This window comes from Mustela putorius, unplaced genomic scaffold (assembly GCF_011764305.1).
Source record: "Mustela putorius furo isolate JIRA1106 unplaced genomic scaffold, ASM1176430v1.1 tig00003834_pilon_pilon_pilon, whole genome shotgun sequence".
Lineage (NCBI taxonomy): Eukaryota > Metazoa > Chordata > Mammalia > Carnivora > Mustelidae > Mustela > Mustela putorius.
The window spans coordinates 93626676-93651097 of NW_025421987.1; positions in this window are offsets into that span (position 1 = coordinate 93626676).

The window sequence follows — 24422 nt, forward strand, 5'->3', positions numbered from 1 at the left end:
TGTGAACTTTTATTAACACTGAACCTCTCCATTCCTATATCCCACAGGCCACTCAAACTCACGCCCCAGCTTCGCTCGCTCCTCTACTCATGCCTCTTGGGAGAAAAGAAAAGAAACCAGCATTCTTTCCATGCCGCAGGTCTGCAAATCTCCCAGATTCCTTCACCTGGACTCTTGTCAGTCACGAAGTCTGCACACTGTACTGCCTGCTTACCTCGCAGCTACATCCTGCCCCCTCAGCTCCCCTCTAAGGCAGCCTTTGCTCAGAGTGTGGCTGTCCCCACCCCGGACTGTGGTGGTAGCCTCCTCTCTGGCTGGCCCCCTTCTGCAACACCCACCAGATCTTCACACACTCTGCCCCAAAAGCCCTACACACCTGGCGCCACCTGGTCACCCAGGTGTCACAATAAGCCTCCCTTCCATGGCAAGCCCTTGCTTGACCGCAGGCACTCATCAGCATGGCTTAATGCTTTCATTCTACGTGTTCATTCTTTTTCACACTGCTTCTCTGTCTCAAACAACGCTGGTTTACTTTCTTACTGGCTTCCTCTCAAGCTCCACCCTTCCCCGCTAGAATATAAGCTACCTGAGAGCAGAGACCTCGCCTGCTTTACCCTCCACTGTGGCCCCTGCATCTCGAGCTGCCCCGCCCAGTACAATAGCCACAAGCCACATGTGTGTGGTGAGCTTTTGAGATGTAGCTAGTCCAAGGTCAGATGTGCTAAGAGTAAAATACTCACCAAGTTCAAAGTCTTAGGATGAAATAATGTAAAATAGGCCAGTAACTTCTTAGATTCATTACCTGTTGAAATGACCATACTTTGGAACTATTGGGTTCAGTAAAATAGATCATTATAAAATTAACTCATCTGTTACTTTTTCCATTTTTAAATATTACTATGAGAAAATTTGAAATCACATACATAGCTCACATTGCGTTTCTTTTGGACATGACGTCTCTACAGCATGACGGGGTCAATGACTAGGCAGAACCTCAGGGAACATCTGTTGCTCAGGGAACATTTGTTGAATGAAAGAAGGAAGCCAACATGATCTAAGAGCAAATCTCATCATGTAACTCACCTGCTGAAAATCCTTTATTGGCTCTCCATTTTTGGGAGGAGCAGATTTCTGTTTTATGACCTGGCATATGAGGCTGTTGTGTCAGGACCTGCTTTTCCCACTTGTTTTTATTGCCTGCTCTTCTCCACCCAGGATATACTATCTTTTTGCACACGAGCCTCCCTCTGGTGGGCCACACCTCTTCCACCACGTCAACTGGTAAGCTCCAAGGCACTTTTCAAAGTACAAATCAATGAATGTCATCCTTTCAGAAAATCCTTCCCTACTCTATAAGCAAAATCCACTCATATCCCGGCAGGGCAACCTGTCCACTGTGGGGCTTATTCTTCCTGTGCTGGATCCCATCAGGTCACAGCCTAATGCCTGTGTCCTCCCAGTAGATGGGGCTTTCTGAAGGTGAGAAGGTTTGTGTCCTAATTGTCTTTTATTCTTCAAACTTAGCGTAGTCTCTGGGTTGACTGGGTTCAGCTGCTGTGTGGCTCTCACTTGAGGTCTGATTAGAGTCAGTTTGAAGCCAGGACTGGGACCAGCTGAAGACTCGTCTGGGCTGGGTGTCCAAGATGGCTTTTTCTCCCCCAACCCCTGCTTGGTGCCTCACCAGGGGTGGCTGAAAGAACTGGGGCCTGGTTAGGCAATCCTCTCCAGGTGTCTAGTTCAGGAGCCCTCACAGCATGATGATATCAGGACAACTGGCCTTCTTGCATGCCGAGGCTTTCTTCAGAGTGAGTATTCCCAGAGACCCAGGCCACAGCTGCAAGGGTTCTTCTAACCGGCAGCAAAAATCAAGCAACATCATCTCTGCTGCAGCCCATTGTCCACAGGTGAGCCACAGGGCAGTGGCGACTCAAGAGGAAACTTCTCTAGGACTTGAACATGTGAGGTTCATTTGGAGACCATCTCTGGGGACAAACTGCCACAAGTCTAATCTGAAAGTTAAACCAGGAAAGACAAATGAAACTCAGATCCCTTAAGAATCTCTGGGAATGGGGTGCCCAGGTGGCTCAGTTGGTTGGGCAGCTGCCTTCAGCTCGGGTCATGATTCCAGGGTCCTGGGATCGAGCCCCACATCGGGCTCCCTGCTCAGCAGAGAGCCTGCTTCTCTCTCTCCCCCTCTCCGACGCTCTGCTTACTTGTGCTCTCTAACTCTGTCAAATAAATAAAATATTTAAAAAAAATTAAAAAAAAAAAGAATCTCTGGGAATGACACAGGACAAAAATAAATACTTAATGAAATACATATATGTTTAAGCAAAGTCCTTTCAGAAGGACTCTGGGCCTCCACTGTTTATCACATTCTACCCCATAGACCACACAAGTCATCAGGGTAAACCTTTCGCACTTGGAGCAAACATGTGTGAGTCTCTATGAAAGCCAGGACACTTAAGAGTGTCAGAGAGTGGCTGAAATCATCTGGAAAAATCTCTGGGAAACTTTTGCTTAATGGTGAGGCAGCCCTTGCAGCATTTGGTACAGAGTATAAGAATGTTCAACTCTATTATTTATACCGAAAAATTGGTATCCAATGTAACCAGTCGGTGGGCCATTATACAAGCCTGAAACACTGCTTAATGAATATTCATAGCAAAGTGCATAACAAACAGAGAGAAAAAACTAATAGGCAACACGTTGCATAAGATATTCCAATTATGTTTAAATATGTACCTGCATAGAAAAAAGACTAGAACGGTAGTCATCAAAATTTCAGCCCTGAGTATAACCACCCAGCCGAATCATGGGAATTGTTTTAAAGCTTTCTTCTTTTGACTTTTCCTACTCTGCAAGTGTCATACGGTGAGCACGTACTATTTTTATAAGCAGAAAAAACAAAGGAAGAGTAAAATGAAAGTCAGCTCGGAAGGTGGGGCCGGCATCATGGTTCGGTTGTACCCCAAGTGACTTTCCCGCAGCACTTCCAGGAATCAGCATCGTCATTCCTGGGGATGATATCGGTATGATCCCTGAGACCTTATCAGCTCCTACCTTAGAGCCTCATGGTCGCACGTGTTTCTTAGGGGATTAGACGATAAGATGAAACCTGTGGAATTGCAGAATTTACAAGCACTTTCCTGTATCCTCTCTGAGCCTTGCAGAAGCCTAAAGACAGAAGCAAGCCCAAGCTCTTGATCACCCTTTGACCCACAAGAAAACAGGGGGGTCAGTAGGGTAAGGTCACAGCCCAGCTTAGGGTCACACAGTCAGGATCCAGAACCAGGTCTTTAGGCTTTATGGCTGGACCCTCGCTGCCAAATTGGGGTTCCCTTCCTAGGTGAAACTTACATTCCCATCCTTTGATAAAATTCCAGCTGCAGTTTCAGTCTTCTGAGGCCACATATGCTAAGCTGAATCTCTCTTCCTCGTTTCTATATTCAAAGGATCATAAAGGCAGCTCTGATGTCCCCTCTGAGTCACACACAGCTTCAGTTCTGTCTGTTCTCCCTCAAGTGGCACTGTTTGGGGACCACACACCGTTTCCACATCTTAGAATTTCAGAACTGGAAAAGATCCTTAAAGGTCATCTGGCCTAAGCAGCTTTTGCCAGCCTTTTACAGACATCATCTCATCTGAAAGCTATGTGCCTCCACAGTACTCCCAAGGGGGTGCATGGGGGCTGAAACAGGGCGAGAAAGGTGTACTCTCCCCTACTGAGCCACCAGACATTCGCCAGCTACCTGCATTCAGAGGGCAATGTCGAGCCTGCAGAGGGCAAGGCAGAGTGACTCAGCCTTCTAACAGGGACATGGCACACAATGGAAAGATCCGAGGGTTCCAGAAGGAAAGAAAACCAAAGGCCAAGACAAGTCACACACAGAGAAAGCCAGCTTAGAATAAATCCCACGGGCCAAGAAGAAACCCATGGGAAAAAAAAAAAAAAAATCTCCCTCCTGAGAGAGCTCTATTGTGTGTGCTCTGGGTCAAAAGAGCCTCACTGTGCTAAGGGGCTCCCCACCTGCTGGGACTCTCCAGAATGACTTCTTTTTCTTCTGTCTGGGTTCAGCAAACTTCCTGCTTCCTCTCTCACCAGGCCAGGGAGCCCCTTCTGCACCGGTCAGTGAGGGCAACAGGGCTTGGCAGCCACGGTGGCCGTTCGCCGGGCACTGGCACCGAGTTCCTTAGTAAATACCACAGCTTTGATAATTTCTTGCTTCACTAGTCTCTTGGGATTCTTTCCATCTGCATTGAGAAAAAGAAGCTGCACTTCCCTCTGCCCACAAAATCAGATGCTTTTATTCTGTGGGACACCAGCATAGATGGCTGCCTATTTCTAACACTGATCCTCTGAGGTAATATATTTTAAATGGGTAGCAAGCAAAATTTTTCAAAAGGAAAGCCCTTCCCCACCCGCCTCCTACTGTCCACGAAACCTTTGTTAATATAGACATTGAAAAAGTAAAACTTCCTTCAGATTGAAATGAAAAGACTTTATTTTGGAATCCTTTTTGACCCAAATGGCTTATACATGTGAAAAACTATGAAGCACAAAAATCCTACAATTGTTTTCTCCAACAGATAAAATCCTTTTCTGTTAATAAATGCTCCTTCATCCTGTCCAATATTAGGAACTCACAAAGAGATCCACTGAGGCCATATTCCCTTGTTTCTTGGATTCCCTGAAATCACGTCATGCATAGAAAGCGACTATCATGAGATATGCCTATCAAAACCTGTAAACCTCAGTCCTCAGTCCATGCCGCTGATGTCACAGCCCCTCTCAGGCTGTCTCGAATCCACTACGTGCCAGGTTGGTGCATGCTAAGAATTTGCATGACATTCTCATGTAATTGCCCCAACAGCTGCGTGAGAGATACGTAATCTCCATGTTCAACTAATGAAGCCAAGTGAAGAGAGGTCAAGAAATCTGTCCAAGGTCATGGAGCCAGTTGATAGGAAAGCAGGACAGAAAGGCTCCTGGGTCCTTCTCAGTCAGGTGGTGGTCACTCAGCACTGCTCCAACTCCGCACTGGTCAGAAACTCATCGCCTCAGGCAACCCATTCCAGTTTGAGGCCACTGCAGTCATTCTAGAGAGTTCTCCCTTGTAGTGAGCTAAAGCCTGCCTCCTTGTAACAACAGAAGAGTGATTCCGCACCTGGGTCGGGAGCCGGAGCTGTCATGGAGGATATTACCGGAGGGGCATTCTAGGAGATATAAGCTGGTGACCCACTTAACCAGGAAGTATGGTTTCCAAACTCCGAGTCAGGAGAAGTTGAGGGTGGCATATGAGGAAGTGTTATCCCAGGGCAGTGTCGTGCCAAGACCACAGCTTCTGCACTGCCAGGGAGAAGGAACTGCTGGGGGATGGGTAGTATAGGAGGGGAAGCACAGAGTGGACCATGACCCCCCACACCACAGGCGCCTTCCTAGGAAGACTTGACTCAAGAGGAAGACACACATTGTGACTAACTGTGAGCTCATTACCCCACTCCACATCTGTTTGCAACCATTTCCAGGTTCTTGGGGGCCAGTGGCCTGGAAATACGGACCCAGAGGTCCTGATTCTAGAAAGGCTGTGCGAAGGCCTCACCAAGCTCCCCAGCCACATATGCACTCTGCCTGCACAGCTCTTTGTACTTATCTCTACCACATTGTCTCAAAGCGAGCTATTTGCTTTTGTCTCTCCTCTAGCCCGTGGACTGTGGGACAGGGGTGAGGAAACCAGGACTCTAGGGTGAAATCTGTCCACCATCTGCTCTTGCCAATAAAGTTTCATCGAAACACAGTCACACTTATTTACGTGTGTGTTGGCTGTAGCCACTTTCTCTACAGTTGCAGAGTTGAACAGTTGTTACAGGGACTGTGTGGACCACAAGGCCTAAAATAGTCACTGGCTGTCCCTTTCCAGAAAAAGTTTGCCAACTGTTCTGGAGAGCAAGGGTGGGGTCTCGTTCATCTCCATGTCCCCAGTGTTATAACTGTCATTTCTTTATATGCAACATAGCAACGATCCCTTTGTCATAGAGATGTAGTGAAATAGAAGGGAGATATCCCATTTAGGGGCAACATATGCAAAACACCTGGTACAGAGTCTGGTATAGGACAGGTACTCAAGAAGTATGTAGTGGGTAAGTGAAGGAAGTAGAAGGTCCATCCACCCAAAATAAAAAGATGGATATGAAAACACTTCACAAACCATGAAATGCCCTCTAAGAGCCTGGTGGGTTATCACCATTGTTGTCAAATACAGAAATGTTCTGGAGGGAAGCCTGGCCTCCCCCCTGGCTTTCCGGATCCTGATTTTATGAGTAACCTCTCACAAACGGTCTTAGCCAGATTCATGTTGTTATGTAGGGCCTCTCCAGCCCCCTCTCTAGACATCTCCCTCTAAGCACTGATCCTTGGGTTAGATAAGGAGGTTCTTAAATTACAGTTACCAAATCTTGACAGCTGGGGTGATACTGTATTGGACCAGACTAGCTACATTCTGGCAACATTTCCTAGGTTCCCCTTCTTCTTAAGACCCAGCAACTAGAATAAGAGAAACTGGCATGAGGTTTGGAAGGCAGAGTGAGGGACGATCATTCCACGTACAGGTCTGTGTGACACGTCCAGTGCCACCAGGGCTCATGAGCACTGACCTGCCCACTCACCCCCTTATCATGGAGAAGGAGCCCATTATGGAGCCCCACCAGCTCCTGCTGAGTCCTGGATCAGGCATGTGTGCAGTTCCGTGGCGGGTGGGATGAGCTTCTTCCTTGCCCCCACCACCATCATCAGGATTAGATGTGGTAAGAAACGGTCGTGAGTCCCAGGGTGTCCTTGCTTGGCCCCTGTTCAGATCCAACTTGTCTTCCTGATGGGCCACTCTTCACTGACTTCAGAAACAACCAGGAGATGCAGAGGCAAGAGTCTCCTCCAAAGTTCTTCAACAGTTGCCTTTTGCCATCCTTGATTAGTAACATTTTGTTTCCAGACCTTACCTTCCACAGCTTCTCTCACAAATCAAAGGGTGCCTGGGTGGCTCAGTTGGTTAAGCATCTTCCCTTGGCTCTAGTCATGATCCCAGGGGTCCTGGGATCAAGCCCCAGATGGGGCTTCCTGCTCAGTGGGAGGCTGTTTTTCCCCCTCCCTCTGCCTGCTGCTCTCCATACTTGTGCTCTCTCTCTCTCTCTGTCAAATAAATAAATAAATAAAATCTTAAAAAAAAAAAAAAACAACTCAAAACAATGATATAAAGTCAATCCCTATAAGAAATCCTTCATTTTGTATCATTGAGAACACCCCTACTTCCCCAGTCAAGACATGAGGAAGGGAATCTAAAGGAGGGTTTCTTTGAATTGGTTCTGAAATTGTTTTTCTAGAATGCTTTCTGAAATCTCTGGTCTGATTATAGTTAAAGTCAGTAATGATCCTGATGCCAGTGATAAAGGGGACACTGGCAGTCCATGGTATGCAGTGGCAAAACATGTACTTAAATTATCACCTATAATACCTATATGTTCCTTTAAAAAAAATCTGTAAGTGCCTATAGAAAGCAAGTGTTTGGATGACCAAGTCATTGCTGCCATAGAACATTTTAGTGACAATAAGAAGGGAAAAGGGATTCTTAGGTACCTTCTAGGTGTGCTGGAGAACTTTGAGAAAGAAAATTATGATCTTAAGACTGTAAGTCTCCAGCTCAAGGTCTGGCTAAGGAAAACCCAGAGCTCTAATGGCTACAGGGCCAAGATAATTCAAAATCAAATTCACAGTCTGCCCTGGGGCTGAATAAAGCAAATTGAAATCATGACCTCACAGGATCTCTTTTGTTACAGTTAGCATATTGACTGGGAAGAAATAGGACCCTGAAGACTGGGATATGGGGAGATTCAGAGGAAACTGAGGGGCTGGAACTCAGAATTTTGCTAAATCTTCTTTGCTAAGAGTAGCAGTATCTCCTCCCTGAATGAAGAGCTCAGTCTCCCCTCTTCTGAAGAAACCCACTGGACCCGAACCAGGATCAAGGACCTCAGATGCCTGCCAGGAAACTACCAATTCTCCTCAGAACCTGTCCCCCCCACTCTCCCCACTTCTAGACTTAAAACTAAGGTTTTAGAAGGCCCCAAGGGTATGAGTTAAAGTGTGATCCAAGTGAAAATGTCATAGACAAAAGAATTGTCAAGTTTTGCCAATTTATATTCGTAGAAACCTGAGGAGCATGTTTAGAAATGGATCTTATTGATGTTGAATCAGGGTGGAAGGAATGTAATGTTGGATCAGGCAACATAGATACACTGAGCAGAGATTCTGAATTCAGTGTGTTACTTCGAGTAGCTTAGAGTGGTCCTAACAGTTTGCTTTGCTTATTGAAATAAAACCTACAACCAATGGTGGCTGACACCTAGTGCAATTAAAATTCTAGAACATTCTTGCTATAATACAAAGGAAGGTAGCCAAAGGCTTACAGAAATCAGAACTCTGAAGTAGATGTATTATGTGAGACCTGCTTATGCACCTTCTAATCATGTCCCCAGGACGGTCCAGAGGACACTCCCTTTACCAAGGCCTTATAATATGGTGCGCATACTGCAAGAAGGGAGATACCCAGTACCTTTGAAAAACCCATGGTAGCTAATAACTGTAGACCAGCGGTATTGCTGTCATTGAAGTAGGCTCCACAAATTCATGGAAATGACCGGATGCCCAGGTGGCCAAGACCAAGGGTTAGACACTTAACCACCAGAGACAATGGGGTTACCATCATGCACACAGAGCTACAATGTTGATCAGAACAGTGTGACCAGCACTCTGGTATTGACTAATTGATCATGGTGTCCTCAAAATTGAAACCGATGGGTGGTCTAGTCAAGTCTTACTTGATTTATATAAATTGAAAATTCTAGATCTGGTGAATAGATGACTTGATCACAGTAGAGAATCATGGTCCCTTCAGTCAATACCCACACTTTAGCCAGTTCTCGGTCCCATGGCCATTTGAATGAAACAGAAAGGGGATCTCATAAGGAAAGAGCTAGGTGCTCAGCCCCAAATTTATACAGTCAATATTTTTTCGAGCTTTCTCCAAAAGTCCCTGAGGGCATTCACCAGTGTGAGTTTGTACTGGGGAGAAGGAAATTATCACACTTTTCAGGAATTACTGGGCATTGTCTTCGAGCTGACACTAATTTCAGGAGACTGAAAATGCCATTGTGGTCCACAACTGGAAGAGGGGCTTATGAATGTCAAGTGATGCATGGGGTTTAGGCTTGGGTCCATCTCATGGTGGGCTTAGTGTGTGGATATACCCCATGGTTATTCCCCCATCTCCAGAACTGATCATTCGGGAATAGTCATCCTCAGAATCTGGTAAAGTCTTCACATTGCTTTCCTTTTTTATGGAGTAAGGGCTGTTACAGTAGGAAAAATCAAGTGCAACCCTGTAGAATCACCTCTAGCAGTAAGAGTTTCAATTAAAAAAAAAAATTCCTGGAAATATAGCAGAAATGAGTGCCACCATCACCACGGACTTGAAAGATGCAGAGAGGGTGAATCCCATTTAACTTGCTTATTTGGCCTGAGGAGTGGATCTTGGCAAATCAAACTGGATTATTATAAACTTCATAGGTGGTAAGTCCGACTGAAGCTCCTTTTCCAGATGTGGCTTTTTGCTGAAGAAAATCAAAACAACCTCTGGTCGCTATTGATCCAACAAATGTTTGGGTTTCTCTCCTCTCTCTCTCTCTCTTTCTACCTCTTAATAAAGACCAGCAGGAATGGTTTGCTTTCAGCTAGCAGGCCTAGAAACACACCTTTGCTGTCCTGCCAAAGGGCTGTATTCACCCCCCAGGCTACAGTCAGAATCCAATTCAGGGACCCTGCTGGCCTCTCCGTCCCACAGGACATCAGGCGGGCCAACTCTTCTGAGGACATCATACTAATCGGTCCTGGTGGGCCGGAAGTAGCAGCCACTCTGAATACCTTGGTAAGCAAAATGCAAGCAGATGCAGGAAAATGAGTCTCACCAAAAAAAAAAAAAAAAAAATCAGGAGCCAGCTTTTTTGGCAGAATTTCTCAGAACCCACTGAGCAGGACACGTTGAGGCTCTCTGTCCAAAGTGAAGGAGAAGTTACAGCATCTGGTCTCCCTTACCACTGAGGAAATGGCAGAATGCCCAGTGAACCTCTGGCCTGGGAGGCAAGTGTGCTTTATTTGGGCATGCTACTTCAACTCATTTATTGAGTAACCTGAAAGGCTGCCACTTTTGAGCAGGATCCAGAAAATGAGAAGACTTTGCAACAGATTCAGCCTGCCAAGCAAGCTGCTCTGCCACCTGAATGGAACGTATATGACTCAGCAGATCCATTTATGCTAGAAGTATCTAGGGTACGTAAGGGAGCTCTATGGGACCTTTAGCAGGTCCTCATAGGTAAGTCATCAAACAGAGCATCAGGATTTGAATACAAAACCATGTCACATTCTGCAGATAATTATTCTCCCTTTAAGAAAGCTGCTGCCTTTCTCTTGGACCTCCTAGAAACAGAATGTCTTCCACCATGAGACCTGAGCTGACCATTATGAAGTGAGTTTTGACCTTGTGATTTCCTTTGTCCTCGCTTTCTTCTGCTTTCTGTACAGCCTTTCTTCCCAACTGCCTTTCCTGCTGACCTACAGCAACTTCAAACCCCCGTCAAATGCCAAACCTTACAGAGACTTCCTGGCCAGGGTCACACTATGGTCCCTGGATAGGTGACTTTTCTCTGATCCTCCTTCTGTCCCCTTTCAGACTGTCACTGCTCCAGCTTCCAGCATAATTGTGATGGTCCAATTCCTGTAACAGATGCTTTATTCTGTATCACTTATCCTGGTTCTGTTTTCCTCATCAAACCCAAACCGGTATGACTGCCCATTATGTACATGATTGTGTTTACTTTTATAACCGCTCCACCTGACAGATGTAATTTCCTGAGTTTTCCCAGTGAAGAGCCTGAGAACTGAACAGTTGGCCAAGGTCTCATTGCATGAGCACTAGAAGCAGATCCCACTCATGTCCTCAGCTCATTCCAGAACTGTACCGCATTGCCGCCTTTGGTGCCTGGGAGGAGCGTGAGGTCTCTGCCAAGCTGTACCGGGTCTCACCAGCTTCAGATTCCTGGTCTAAGTTGTTTTCATAGGCTCTTTGGTCAATCCAGCCAACAAAACCTTGGGATCTGCCCATTCAAGTGATCCCTTCTCTTTGTTAATATCGAATATTAAACCACGTTTAAATGAGAAGTATTTCAAACACCTGAAAATGTCCAGAAAATAATAGAGCAGACATTTTTGTACTCCACATCCCAAATTGCCATCTTTGCTTCAGCTCAGCTTTATTTCATATCTTAAAAAATATATAAACTGAAAAAATGGTTGATTCCAGCATTGTTTATGAATATTCACCAATATAGAAATGGATAAGTAAATATGATGTTCAACTGCAAATTAATGCATACCATAAATATAGATGGTAATTCCAGTTAAGAAGCTAGATCATTATTTCAAGGGGAAAAGGCAAATTGCAGGTGAAAAAAACCAACATAAGAGTATTTATGTACATTTTTAGAACCCATGGTCCCATACTGATACATGGTTCTGAGATCTTAAATGCTTTCCCAGAGCTGCTCCTCTAGGGCCACTACTCTGCCTCAGTTTACCCTTGATACTCTCTATCCTCACTTCCATGTCCATCTCAAAGTCTTTCCTGAAATACCATTTTATCTGCCGACCTTTCCACCTCTGTGGCACTAGCAGCCCCCCTCCCATCAGCCTGCTTCTGTAATTCCATTCATAGATTTAGAATAATCGTTTGCATGTTAAAGCATGATTATGGGTCTTCCCTGAAAAAGTCACTTGTACTTATTTACAAGTATTACAGCTCTTTAGACCTGAAATTGATCAGGTAACACACCAACCTCCTGTTATTTGTTTGGATGCCCTTCAAACCTCCTTTAGTTACAAAACAACAACAACAAAAAACAAAACCCAAAAACAAAAACAACAAAACATAACAACCTGAAAAAGATGGGCAAAACGAGGTTTGGATGAGTATGGAGCAAGATGGGAAGTCTGGGGCCCTGCTGGTGAAAGCACAGACTGGTGGAACTACTCTGGGAGACTGTTCACTGAACATGAAGCTACGCCTACTTTTTAGGACAGAGCAATTCAACTATCAGGAAAATCCCAATGGAAATGTACACACATGGATTAGAATGTTCCCAGCAGTACCATTCAGAATAGCCCCCCAAAAGAACAGCACAAACCCTCATCAGAAGTCAAATGGAGGGTGTATGGGTGGCTCAATGGGTTAAACCTCTGCCTTCAGCTCAAGTCATGTTCCCAGGATCCTGGGATTGAGACCCACACCCGGCTCCTTACTCAGTGGGGAGCCTGCTTCTCCCTCTCCCTCTGCCCCTTCCCTAGCTTGTGCTCTGCTCGCACTCACTCGCTCCCTCAAATAAATAAATAAAATCTTTTAAAAAAGTCAAATGGATAAGTAAATTATGGTGTATGTTTATAGAGTGGTGGTGAAAATATGCAAACTATAGGCTTATAACCTGCAGGGTGGTGGTGTTCCCAATGCTGAGAAAAGGAAGCCAGACATGAAAGAGTTACTTCCCTATGATTCCACTGTATGGGGGTTAAAGACCATCAAAAGAACACCTTGGTGTTCAGGGACTAGAAATGCAAACTTAGGCGGTAGGAGCAGAGAAGCACAGGGAGGTGGCTGCCATAGAAGGCAGTACCAAAGTTATTTTTGGTGGAAAAGGTGTAACAGGAAGGGGTGCTGAGGTGCTGACAGTGATCTGTTACTTCACCTGAGTGGTAGTTATGCAAATACTCATTTTACAATGGGTTCCTTTGCTGGTACGTTTCATGAACGTTTTCTGTATGTATGTTGTTAAGTGGTTTTAGAGCCCTACATATCATAACACTCTTGTAATTATATAGTCAGAATATAAAAGATGATTTGCAAGAATTTTTTGGTGAAACCTCAAATTCTTCAATGCCTTTCTGGCAGTGATTCCCCCATAAAACTTCCATTTTTCTGCCCAAGAAACAACACTTTCTCAGACCTCTTCATTTTCAAGATTTTATCACTTAACAGAATCGTCCTATGTATTACTATATGTGGAGAGGAGAAATGGGCAGGGAGCCCCACCCTCGTCAGCAAAGTGAGGCACCAAGAACACCATCTTCACGGTGTACCCTGCTTAAATTCCAAGTCACAGACCCTTGAGGACCCTGGGGAAATATTGATACCAAAAAGTGCTAGGCCTGTCAGTGATAACCCCCAAGTTTACCGTGTGACTTGTCCATTCCCTTTTACAGAGGAGGAAACTGAGGCACAGAGAAATTGGTCAATTTCCTATCTAGGAAATTGAAAACCCAGACATTGGACAGAGGCCTTTTGACTTGAGATCCTGTGCTAGTAACCACCCACCACCCTCCGTCCCCCAACCGTTGTCTAAATTGGGGATCTGCACATATTTGGGAACCTTTAAATTCTTCCTCTCCCCATGGCCAAAAAAATGCATTTTTTTTTTCTTTTCCAAAATAGCTGTTGATTCTGTCCTTGATTTTTCATTCCCTCAGACTAACATTGGCTGACCTCGTTCCTCGCCTGGTTTGTGGCAGGAAACTTTTACCTGTTTTCTCTCTCTCCAAATCCTGCAAATCCTCTGCTGGTTGTCCACTGCCTGCCTTGCCGAGTCCAGCCTCTCACCTTGACTTAGAGTGCCCCGCATGGCCTGGTCCCTGCCTTTTCTTCAAGTCTCATCTCCTAATCATCTCTTTTCACATCTATCCGCTAGTGACCCCAGGTTTACGAAACCCCCATGCACCAGGACGTTCCAACCACAGTGCTCAGCTCTGGCAGCCTCTCCCCTCCCCCTCTACCATCTCTCTAGTCTCATTCATCTTCCCAGACACCAGGAAAGTGCCAGCTCCTCTGGGAAGCCTTCCTTGATGGTGTCCAGCCAGAACCTGTCTCCCCCATCTCTCTGAATCCCTCTTGTCATCTTTCTCAGCCACTGCCCTGACTGATATTTGCACAGCTGTCAGCCCGACTAGACTGTCAACTCTGGGGAACTGGGACTGTGTCTTATTTACCTTCTGATTCCCAAAGTCTGGCATCGAGCCTGACATATACTAGCTATTCAATTAGTGGAAATGGATCTGTGTCACTCAGTGAAGTCCATTTCCAGTGGTGAGGACTTCCATGGTGCTCTGACATTCCCTTGTCCCATTCTGGGACATTCTGGCGTGGTTCCTCCCAGAGGAAAAACGGCTAAAGCAGAAGGTGAATGGAGTCTTTCCCCTGCCAAAAGGAGACAACTGATACTGGAACGGCACAGAGGACTATTCATGTGGGGTGCTAGTCTGGCAGGGTGCCCCCTGAAATAGACTCTCCCAGTCCCAGTCTGGGACTCCAAAGACTCCGCCAAGGTGAATCAGGACAAGGAGAAGTGGAAAAGTCCTCATTCACATTTCATGGAGAAACTTGAACCAGAAATCAATGTTTCAAACTCAGTCTGTCTTGTTTTTGCAGACAGGGCTCCCTGATCTCCAGTCTGTCCTGAAAGAAGCTGTAGAAGGAAGAGCGCGAGGCTGCCGTGAAGACTTTCATGTGGCTTTCACTGCTCGAAAAACACCCTTCCCCCCTGGATGCCTGCAGAACACAGATTCATTGAGAATCTGGCTTTTCTTCCAGGTGGGGCATAGGGACTATTTTTCGAGGGAAAGCACACGCATAATTGCTGGGGAAATATACATGTTTAATTTCCTTTAAGCCCTTGAAGCTTTCTTCCTTAAATAAATCATCCTGCGTGTTCCTGTGACCTGAGACCTGGAAGTGGTTTTGTCCTGGCCTCAAGCCACAGCCTCCACAGAGAGGGACTCTGTCCCATTTGGACGCCCACATGGGACGATGCTGCCTTGTTCTTATCCGGATGGGGTGGCCAGATGGAGTTGCTAGAGTCTATTATCTCTAGGACTTTTCAAGAGCTGAACAGGACCCGTCAACCTGCCTGCTTCGTAAATTAAAAGACACAGGAAACAACTATGTTGAAGGAGAGGACAAGGTCTGCAAGCTTGGCAAAGGAATGACGTGTCCGCCTTTGAGAAGCCCAGCACCAGAGTTGGCAGGGATGGTATGAATTGTCTTTGACAAACCTCACCATTTACAGGGCAAGTCACAGACATCCACGCAGGAAAATCCTGTCCCCAAAGTTTCCCAAGGACTGCCTGTGTCAGATCACCAGAGGAACTGTTCCTAAATGCCACTCCTGACCCATCCCGGACTCAGAGTCTTGGGGATTCCCCCAGGAACCAGGGCTTCAAGCAGCTTGCCATGGGATTCCCATGTGCCCCACGATTTAGGAAGCTGTGATGAGCACTCTGGCCTTTCTGCTCCAACACAGGTGGGATCTCACAGGCCTCAGCTTCTCTCTCCATCTGGCTCTGTTTGTCTGCCTCCATCTCCCATCAGTCCTTCCTGACCTTTGTTGCCTCCAGACCACCTTTCTCTTCCACTCCTCAACTCTTTCTTCCCACCCTGGTCTCCTGGCATCCCAAGCTGCCAATGTTCCCCCATCTAACACCAGGAGTTTGCCAGCTGAATGGAACCCCCAGTGAGGATCTAATGCTGTTTCCTCCTCCCCTGTCCCCCAGACAGATAGGATCCTTCCTCTGGTCCCCCTTGTGATGACATTATTCATGGAAGTGATAGCAACTGCTGCTTCCAGAAGCTGGAAGCATGGTGTGGTCTCCGGTGGTGGGGAGGGGGAGAGGTTTAAGATGATAAATTCTTTTGCATTTGGGGGCTCATTCAAGGCTTCTTATAAATTGAGTCCTTGTATTAGATAAAAAGAAATAACCACTTGCCAAATGTCCCAATAGACTTCTGGTGTGCATAGTTTAGAACTTCACTAAATTCATGCAGTGAAATGTTTGTTGTTATAATCTGTTCCGTCCACCCACCCATTCCAGCCATCAGACATTAATTTAAGGAAAGGACACTCTGAAATCCCTCCATGAATGAATGATATTTACTTAAAGGCAGACCTTCTAGCCTTAAAGGAAACACAGAGAAGGGATGGAAACATTCGCTGTCGTCCCCGGACCACGTTCCTTCTTCCCCTCTTACAGCTGTTGGGCCTGGAGAACTTTGCCTGGAGCTTTGATTTTCTCATCTGAAAGGAAACCACCATACCCACTTCCCGGATTAGGTGTTCCAAAGTCTAAACCACCACGCCTGATGCGGATACATAGTCCATGCCCCTCAACTTCAGAAACTGCTATTTTAGATCAACTCCTTCTGGTAACAAGAGGACCTTTTTGAAACAAACAAACAAACAAACAAACAAAAAACAAAACAAAACCAAAAAACCAACCCCCTGCCCCCCAAAAAAACCCTTAGGTTGTTAAAGAGAGAAGAGGAGTTTCTGAGCCATTGTCATTGAGATGACCGTATTTCAAATACATACTTAGGATATAGCCCTTCACGGTGCCTCCTTAAGAGGATAGGCACCCAATTACCTGATTGGGACTAGATAATATCCAAGGTCCTTCCCTTTCTCAGGGTGCTGTGATAACACGTTTGAGTCGGCATGCAACGCCCCTCAGAATCACAATCAAACCTGTCTTACCGACTCATCTAATATTATTTCTTTTTGAGTCGGCATGCAACGCCCCTCAGAATCACAATCAAACCTGTCTTACCGACTCATCTAATATTATTTCTTTTAACCCCGTCATATTTCCAAGCCATGTTGCTTGCCACGTGCCATAAACATCCTGCCCCTTCCTGCCACCAGACTGCTGATTCATGTACTTTCCATTTCTCTTTCTTTCCGATACGAAATCCCACCCATCCTTGAAGGCACCGGGCATCGTGTCTCTTCCGCTTCAGCCTTCCCTCCATCCTCCATCTACACTTCTCCCAGGGTGCTAATCTTAAACTCCCTTATGTTCTAGGAGTGTGGGAACACACTCTTCCAGACTGGGGTTTCTTTGAGGGAAGAGAGGGTGTCTCAGTTTTTCTCAGAAGGCCCCCAGCACCTGTTGCATGGAAGTTGTTTATTGGATGGAGACGAAGAACTCCAAGGATTAATTCACATATACTAAGTCTTTGATCTGAGTGTGTTTCTTACTTTGGGCATATTGACAATGAGGATCAGGTCCCCTGTCAAATAATTTCAACTGAAAAGAGAGATTTCTGAAAGGATACAGGAAACTGTCACTGAGTAGCACTGGCCGGGTCACAAGGGAAGAAAAAAGTCTCCTCTCTGTGTCCTTCAAGGGTTACAGGATCTCTTGTCTCTAACTCCTAATGCATGTTAACTCTATTCCCCTCTTGGTAGACTGGACCGCTTTGTAAGACTTATTTTTCTCTCTTGCATAATTTAGGCTTGTCTATGACTTCTGCTTTGTCACACACAGTACTAGCTACTGTCCTGATATCTCAGGGTCTCTCAGTTCAAGTGTATTCTTAAGTCTCTATGTCTCTTACCTCAAATTCTTTCAAAACAGAAGCTACTTGGCTTGGCCCAGACTGTCGCCCAATGTCACATGTCCATCCCTGGATCAATGAGCTGGTGAAGAGCATTGGTTCATGATACCAATATGACTTCCCAGGTCCCACCCTTTCAGCAAGGAAGGAGTTCTGTGGAAGACAGCATTGTTTCCTGATGACTGACCATGGTTAAACTGTCATCCCTAAATGAATCTAATACAACAGTGTCTATAAAAATCAGTGAAGGTTATAATAACTACACTATATATCTTCAGTGTAGAACTACAAGTCAAAGTATTGGCTGTTCCCCAGTGGGTTCCTGAGGGGCCCTTGGATGCTGCAAATATGGGTCTCTGGAGCCTAGGGGGGCTTAAGGGCTACTTTCAGGATGGCTCAGTCTTCCTTAGAACCTTCTACTTGTACTTGTGTTTCTTTTCCAAGAGACACATGGATGGAGTGAGCAGACCTGACTACGTGGATATTTCTGCTCTGCTCTCCCAGTAGCCAATCAGCCAAAGTGATGCTGGGGTTGACAAGATGAAGGACCAGGGAAAGGGAAGAGAGTGGAGATGCAGGGTGAGGACCCAAAGAGCCAGGGGCATACTCATTGGGTCATAAAGAGGACACTGGAAGAGGACTGAGTGTCATTTAAAGCATATTCAGGCTGATGCCTCTAAGTGATGCTTGGGCACTGTTTTTGCATTCCTCTCAGATCACCCCCTGCTGGGTAAGCCACGCCATAGTATCTCCCTTCCTAAGACATTCTTCCACTGACCCTTTTCATCCCTCTCCAGCTTCTACCCCAGTTTCCTTTCGAACTGGTGATAGTTCCCCAATTCACACTCCCTCTGCCCACATTGCCTATAGAATACAAGGGTCACTTCTTTGCCACAGAGACAAAGGAGGCCCAGAGGGTGGTGCTCCAAAGGAACGTCTAAGATCCTCAAATTTACAAACTGCTGCTTCTGCTCTTACCGTCCTTTGGCTTCAGCACTGAAAGCCTAACTTAGAGGCAAGGGTGGTAGGGAGCCTGTGGTGACCTGCTACCCCTTCTCCTCTCTTCTTCCATCTTTAGGAGACCTCATCCACCTCTCAAGGCCTCATTTGAATGTCTCCTCTATTATGAAGCTTCCCTGACTTCACAGCCAAAACCAACTTCTCACTCCTCTGGACTCCACTCTCCCCTTGTTTCTAGCAGGCAGGCAGCAATCTTCATACCCTACCTGTGTCTCCCTGACAAATGTGGCTATCCCTGGTGGCCAGAACCATACTGCCTCCATCTTTATGGGGCTTGACACACATCAGCCTCTGAGGATTGCTTGAAGGAAGACCTGGGTTCTTTCTCCTTACTTACTCCTTGCTGGTTATTAAGCTGGATTCACTCTCCCTAAAGTTGAGTATGGCTCGTGTCTAAAACAGGGGGCAGAAAATTTCTTCAGCCTGCTTATTTATTTATTATTATTATTATTTAATATTTTATTTATTTATGCCTCACAAGTAGGCAGAGAGGCAGGCAGAGGGGGAGGAGGAAGCAGGCCCCCTGCTGAGCAGAGAGCCTGACATGGGGCTCAATCCCAGGACCCGAGATCATGACCTGAGCCAAAGGCAGAGGCTTAACCCACTGAGCCACCCAGGCACCCCTTGCCTGCTTATTTAAATCCGATGAGACTGACGACGGTGAAAGCTTTGCAAATCCTAAAGTACCTCAGGAGCGTGTGCAGATGATTCTCAACGCCTACCACAGTGCTCTCGGGGACCCCTGCTGACCTGGCCCAAGGCATGACATCATGATATCTATGCATGTTTCTGCTTCAAAGGTCTAATCATACATTGGAGTCGGCTTTAACTCAGCATACTAGTGCCAGATGCCCCTGCCAGACACTGTGTGTGTTCTCCCTCCATTCAGGGTACTGTCTTCACAAGGACATCTCTAGGTTCACATGAGATGCCTAAAAGTTGCAAAAGGAAAGACAGAATTAGAGCCATTTTCTCAGGCTTCCTGTAAGGTTTGTTTTAGTGCCCACCCACAGGGCACTGGTGTGTGAAGCAATTTCCTTTCCCAAGCCATTCATTCATTCACTCACTCACTCCTTCAAGACCCTCCCTCATGTAAACAAGCAGGAATCACAGCAGAAGGAGTGGTCAGCACACTGACAAGGTTTTGCAAATGTTCTCAGGGGAGTGTGGAGGAGAAGCACCCATGTCAGATCTCCAGGGAGAAGCTTCCTGTGGAAGAGGACACCTGAGCTGGCTCTTGAAGGAAAGGATTAACCAGAGGCCCTTGAGAATGGGGAGAGCTCTCCTGGCAACAGGAACGGCTCATGCAAAACCAGGAGGTGGACAAGAACTAGGGGTGTTCCGGGAGGAACAATTCTTCCGAGTGGCTGGAGTGTAGAGTGTAAGTGGTGTGTGGGCAGAGAGAGATAAAGCCAGACCAGGAAGGGAATTAGAAGCCCTGGCTTAGGAACTGTGCAGGAAGATGCCTGAAATATCACTCGGAAAATGTACTGGAGGTTACTTAGCTTGCGGAAAAACTGACTTCAGGCTCTCAGTCCAGCATTCTTCCTCTCCTTGACATTCATTAAATACCCCTAGCCCCTGCCTCTGGCCAAGACCAGCGCAGCCTTGAAGGGGTGGGGTGGGCGGAGCAGGGGATCCCTGAGTTTAAGGGGCCCAAGCCTGAGCTGAGCCTATCGAGGTAAGATGCTCCTGTGCAGATGGGCTCCTCCATCCCCGCCAGGGCATCTGAGCTGCGCCCAGAGCCCCGCCAGGAGGCCGGCAGCCCACGTTGCTTCCCAAGCCATCGGGCCCTTTCCTTCCGTGGTTAATTTTCACTTTTCATAAAGATGTGTTCATTTAGGAGACCGGGAGGAATGCCTGATGGGGAACACATGCCTCCCCCACGGCGGCCGCTTTGATTCGTGCCCAGGCGAGGCTGCAAACATCTTGCCGGCCTGCCAGCTCTGTCTTTGTGAGGCCCTGGGCTGGGCTGGGCTGGCCTCGCCTCTGCGTGCTGGGAGCCCCCCTGCCACATGAAAGGCGTGCTGCGGTTCCCCTTCCCTGAGGGGCGACGCTGGAGAGCAGCCGCGGCGCCCCCTCCCCCGCGTGGCAGGCACACTGGGCTTCCAGCAAGGGGCCTGGGGCTCGCACAAAGGAAATGGCAAGATCGTGAGTCACCCAGGGGCTCTGCTGTCGCCTGGGCTGCAGGCCCACAACAGGACCTTTGTGCTGCACTCCAGGAGGATGAGCAGGACGGGCTGCAGAGAGGCACACATTTCAGGGCGCTGAGTAATGCTCTGGACAGGGGAGGAATCTCTGCAGGAAGCAGGACCGACTTCTGGGCGTCCTCCTCTCTCCAAAGCCACGCGGGGGTGGGGGGAGGCTCATCTGTCACACTGCTTGTCCCCTGTGAGAGTGCATCCTGTTTTGCAGAGGTCTGTCTCCTTCACGGTGGAGTGAGGGGCTTGAGACCTGGGCCCTATCAGTTCAGCTCCCCAGTCCTACCATAGCCCCTAACGCAGTGTTCAAGTTTTGCCATGGATGGAAGGATGGATGGATATGGATGGATGGATGGTTGGTTGGTTGGAAGGAAGAAAGGAAGGATGAATAGATAGACAGGATAATTCACCCACACAAATACAGCATGTGAGGAGCTGGCCCAGGGCCATCATTTCGAAATGGGGAAATGGAAGCCCAGAGATGGGAATGGACTAGAGCCAGGTCCCACAGTGAGCATGCAGCCGTTCCAGAATGTGGGTGCCATGGTGCCAGACCTGCTTTGCTCCACTGCAGAGCTGCTGTTGTGTGTCTTGGAGAGCAACTGCAGGAGCATGAGGTCAGGCCGAGAACCCACAGAGTGGATAAGACAGCCACGGAGGGCAAGGTCAGGTTGCAGAGACTTACTGGGGAACAAGGGAGAGAGACCAGAGGAATAGGAGGCAGGATTCCAGACCTTAAGGTGACCATAGTCTCTCAGCCTAGGAAGTTCATAGGGTTTATATAAGATGGGGGGGGGAGAATCAGCATTTATTGAGCACCTACTACGTGCCAGGCATGGGTATCTAATCTTTGCACAACCCTGAGGAAGGCACAGCTACAGAAGAAGAAGGTGACTGGGGTCCAGGCTCTCTGGGACAGTCAATTGCCAGCTCCGTCAGGGCCTCGGAGGTGGTGGTGACTTGGTAGGTCATTATGTGACGGATGGCGTTCTCAACCTGGCAGGCCTGGAAACTTTGTACTTGCGGGCCCTCAGATGGGGTCAGCGTCTCAGGACTAACTCCATAAACTCTCACTCGGAGTGTGATATGTGACCAGGAGGCTGGGGTGCCGATGGTCTGAGCTTTTCTCCCTGGAGAAGGTGGGCACTGGGAGGCAGGCAGGTTGCCTGGGAACACAGAGGTTTAGAGCCCCAGCCAGGGAGCTCTGATCACTGAGGGCCCTTGTTTCCACAGGGGGGTGGCCTGCTGGGGGTGGTGGTGGTGACCTACTGCGGGCCACACATCTGAATTCCTGAGGCTGGGCATGCCCAGGCCAGTGGGTATAGATGTAGCCTTCCTTCCTCCGTGGCCTTTTCTTTCTTAACCCCACTGCCAGTCACACTCACCATGCACCTTCCTTACAATAATCTTCTTTCAACTCAAACCCAAACAACAGACTGGCTGGAAACTTCAGACCAACAGAGAGACAGCCACCTGTCTTTCTGCCTCCAGGGTCTCCAGTGACCCTGGAAATCACACCCTGGATGCCCTGATGAGATTCAGAGAGTCCAGAAGTCCTTGGCCTTCTCTTACCAGATCACGGCGTAGGGCAGATGCTGTCCACACATGGCCAGAATCATCCTCTACCCCTGACATCTTCCAAATCCTTTACAAAAGCTGGTTTTAATTTAAGGAGGAGGGCTCCGGATTCCCACCCTCCCAGAACTTCCTGAATTAACGAGTTTAAAAAGATGAGGAGTTTAGAACAAGTTCAACCACTTGCCCAAAGTCACACAGCTAAAACTTGCCAGCGCCAAGATCCAACTGCACTATTAACCAGGCCCACAGTGCTAAGAAAGGCTACTGATTGCCGAAGGATTGCTAGGTGCCCAGGTGTACGTGCTCAGGGGGTACATTACATACATTTTTTCACACAATGTTCGCAGCGACACCAGGAGACTGTGCTCGTCTTCGTTTTACAGATAAGGCTTGAAGGGCAGAGTGGTAAAGAAACTTGCCCCAGCCACAGGGGCACACAGCTGTTGAATTCAGGAGCCAGGTTTCAAACCAGTCTGTCTACCTCTCTACCCAAGCTCTTAGCCATCTCCACTCCATGGCAGAGCAAAGTCCAACCTTTGCCATAGCTCACCCCCTCGGTACCCCTCACACACACACACACCCCGCCCGGGGATGCTGCACTGGAGAGAAGCAGTCTGCCTTCTGAGTGGGGAGAGGGAGTATCAGCAGTCATATCATGGGCTTGCCGAAGTCCGGAGCCACACCCTCAGCCTTGTCCCTTTGGGGATTAGGTTTGTATCAGTTTCCCAGAGACGAACAGGTTCAGGCGGTCTGACTTTGGATGACTCATCGTCCCAGGGTCTGAGCCAAACCCAGCTAATTGATTCACCTGTGAGATACCCCGGCCAGGAGGTTGTGGTTAAAAGCCTGGCTGCATGGGGGGGGATGCAGCTGGGTCTGAAACTCCGGCCAGCCCTCCCCAGCCCGGAGACTCTGGACATGTTACTCACCGTCTTTGAATCCTAGTTTCGGCCTCAGAGAACTAATGTCAACCTGGCGCCATGACAGTGGCCAGAGCAGAGAGTGTGTGTAAAATGCTTAGTACTGTAATTGACACTTAGTAGAAAGCTCACTGAGCGGTAACGCTTCTGATTTTCCCTATGATTGTTTGAAAACTGGTCTTGGCCATCTGATAACCTCCTCTCCCTCCTGACCTCCCCACCTTAGTGGGCAGGTCACATTGTAAAAAAACAAATCTCAGCCCAGAAAGTTGTTAGGGGAGCCCAGGTAAGAGGGTGGGGGCTGAGCTCTGAGCCTGAGGTGCCCCCTGCCCTTCCCTCCTACCCGCAGGCTATTTCCGTTTGAACACCCACTCAGGGCTGGTTGGAACTCAGCCCTCTCTACTCCCGGACAGAGCTTCTATCTACAGATAAACAGCCTGATGTCACCCCACCTTCACAGCCCCGGGAGGGCCAACTCTTGTACCCCATCCAGGGCCCTGGCCAAATGTCTCTCTATTAGGGAGGCCTTCCCAGCTCCCCCAGGCAGAAGGAAATCAACTGCAAGCAGATCCTGCCACAGGTGCATTCCAGGTACTAGGACAAAACAGTGGAGAAGCCTGAGGCTGTGCTTCCCTCTCTGGAGCTTGGAGTCTAGTGGGGCAGTAATCAGAGCAAAGAAAGAAACAAATCATTACAGCTTCTGGTAATTAAGAAGAAGAAACTAACCAGTACGATTGATACAGACATGAACTCTGGGGGAGATGGGGGTGGTCAGGAAAGGGCTTTCTGAGGAACTGGCATTTACCCTGAGACTGGAAGGATGAGATGGAGTGGGCTTTGCCAAGAGCTAGGAACAGAGGGTTCCCAGCATAAGGAACAGTTTTTCCCTCCCGAGGAGGAAAAGAATTTGATGTGTTTCTCATTGATCAGAAAATTAGGCTGCAACAGATGGTAGGGGTGGGAGGAGGCATGGCAACCCGACAGAGGCAGAGAGGCCTTGCTCCTCTGTGCCCCCAGTGGGCCGTGTGATAGATGGCGAGAGTAAGGCTCGCTATTTATTGAGCAACTACTCGGTGCCAGGCAGTGTGCGGGCATCTTCCCTACGCTCCCTGGCTTAATCCTCACTCTTCCTGCCACCCCAGCCACGACACAACATCCCTCTCTGT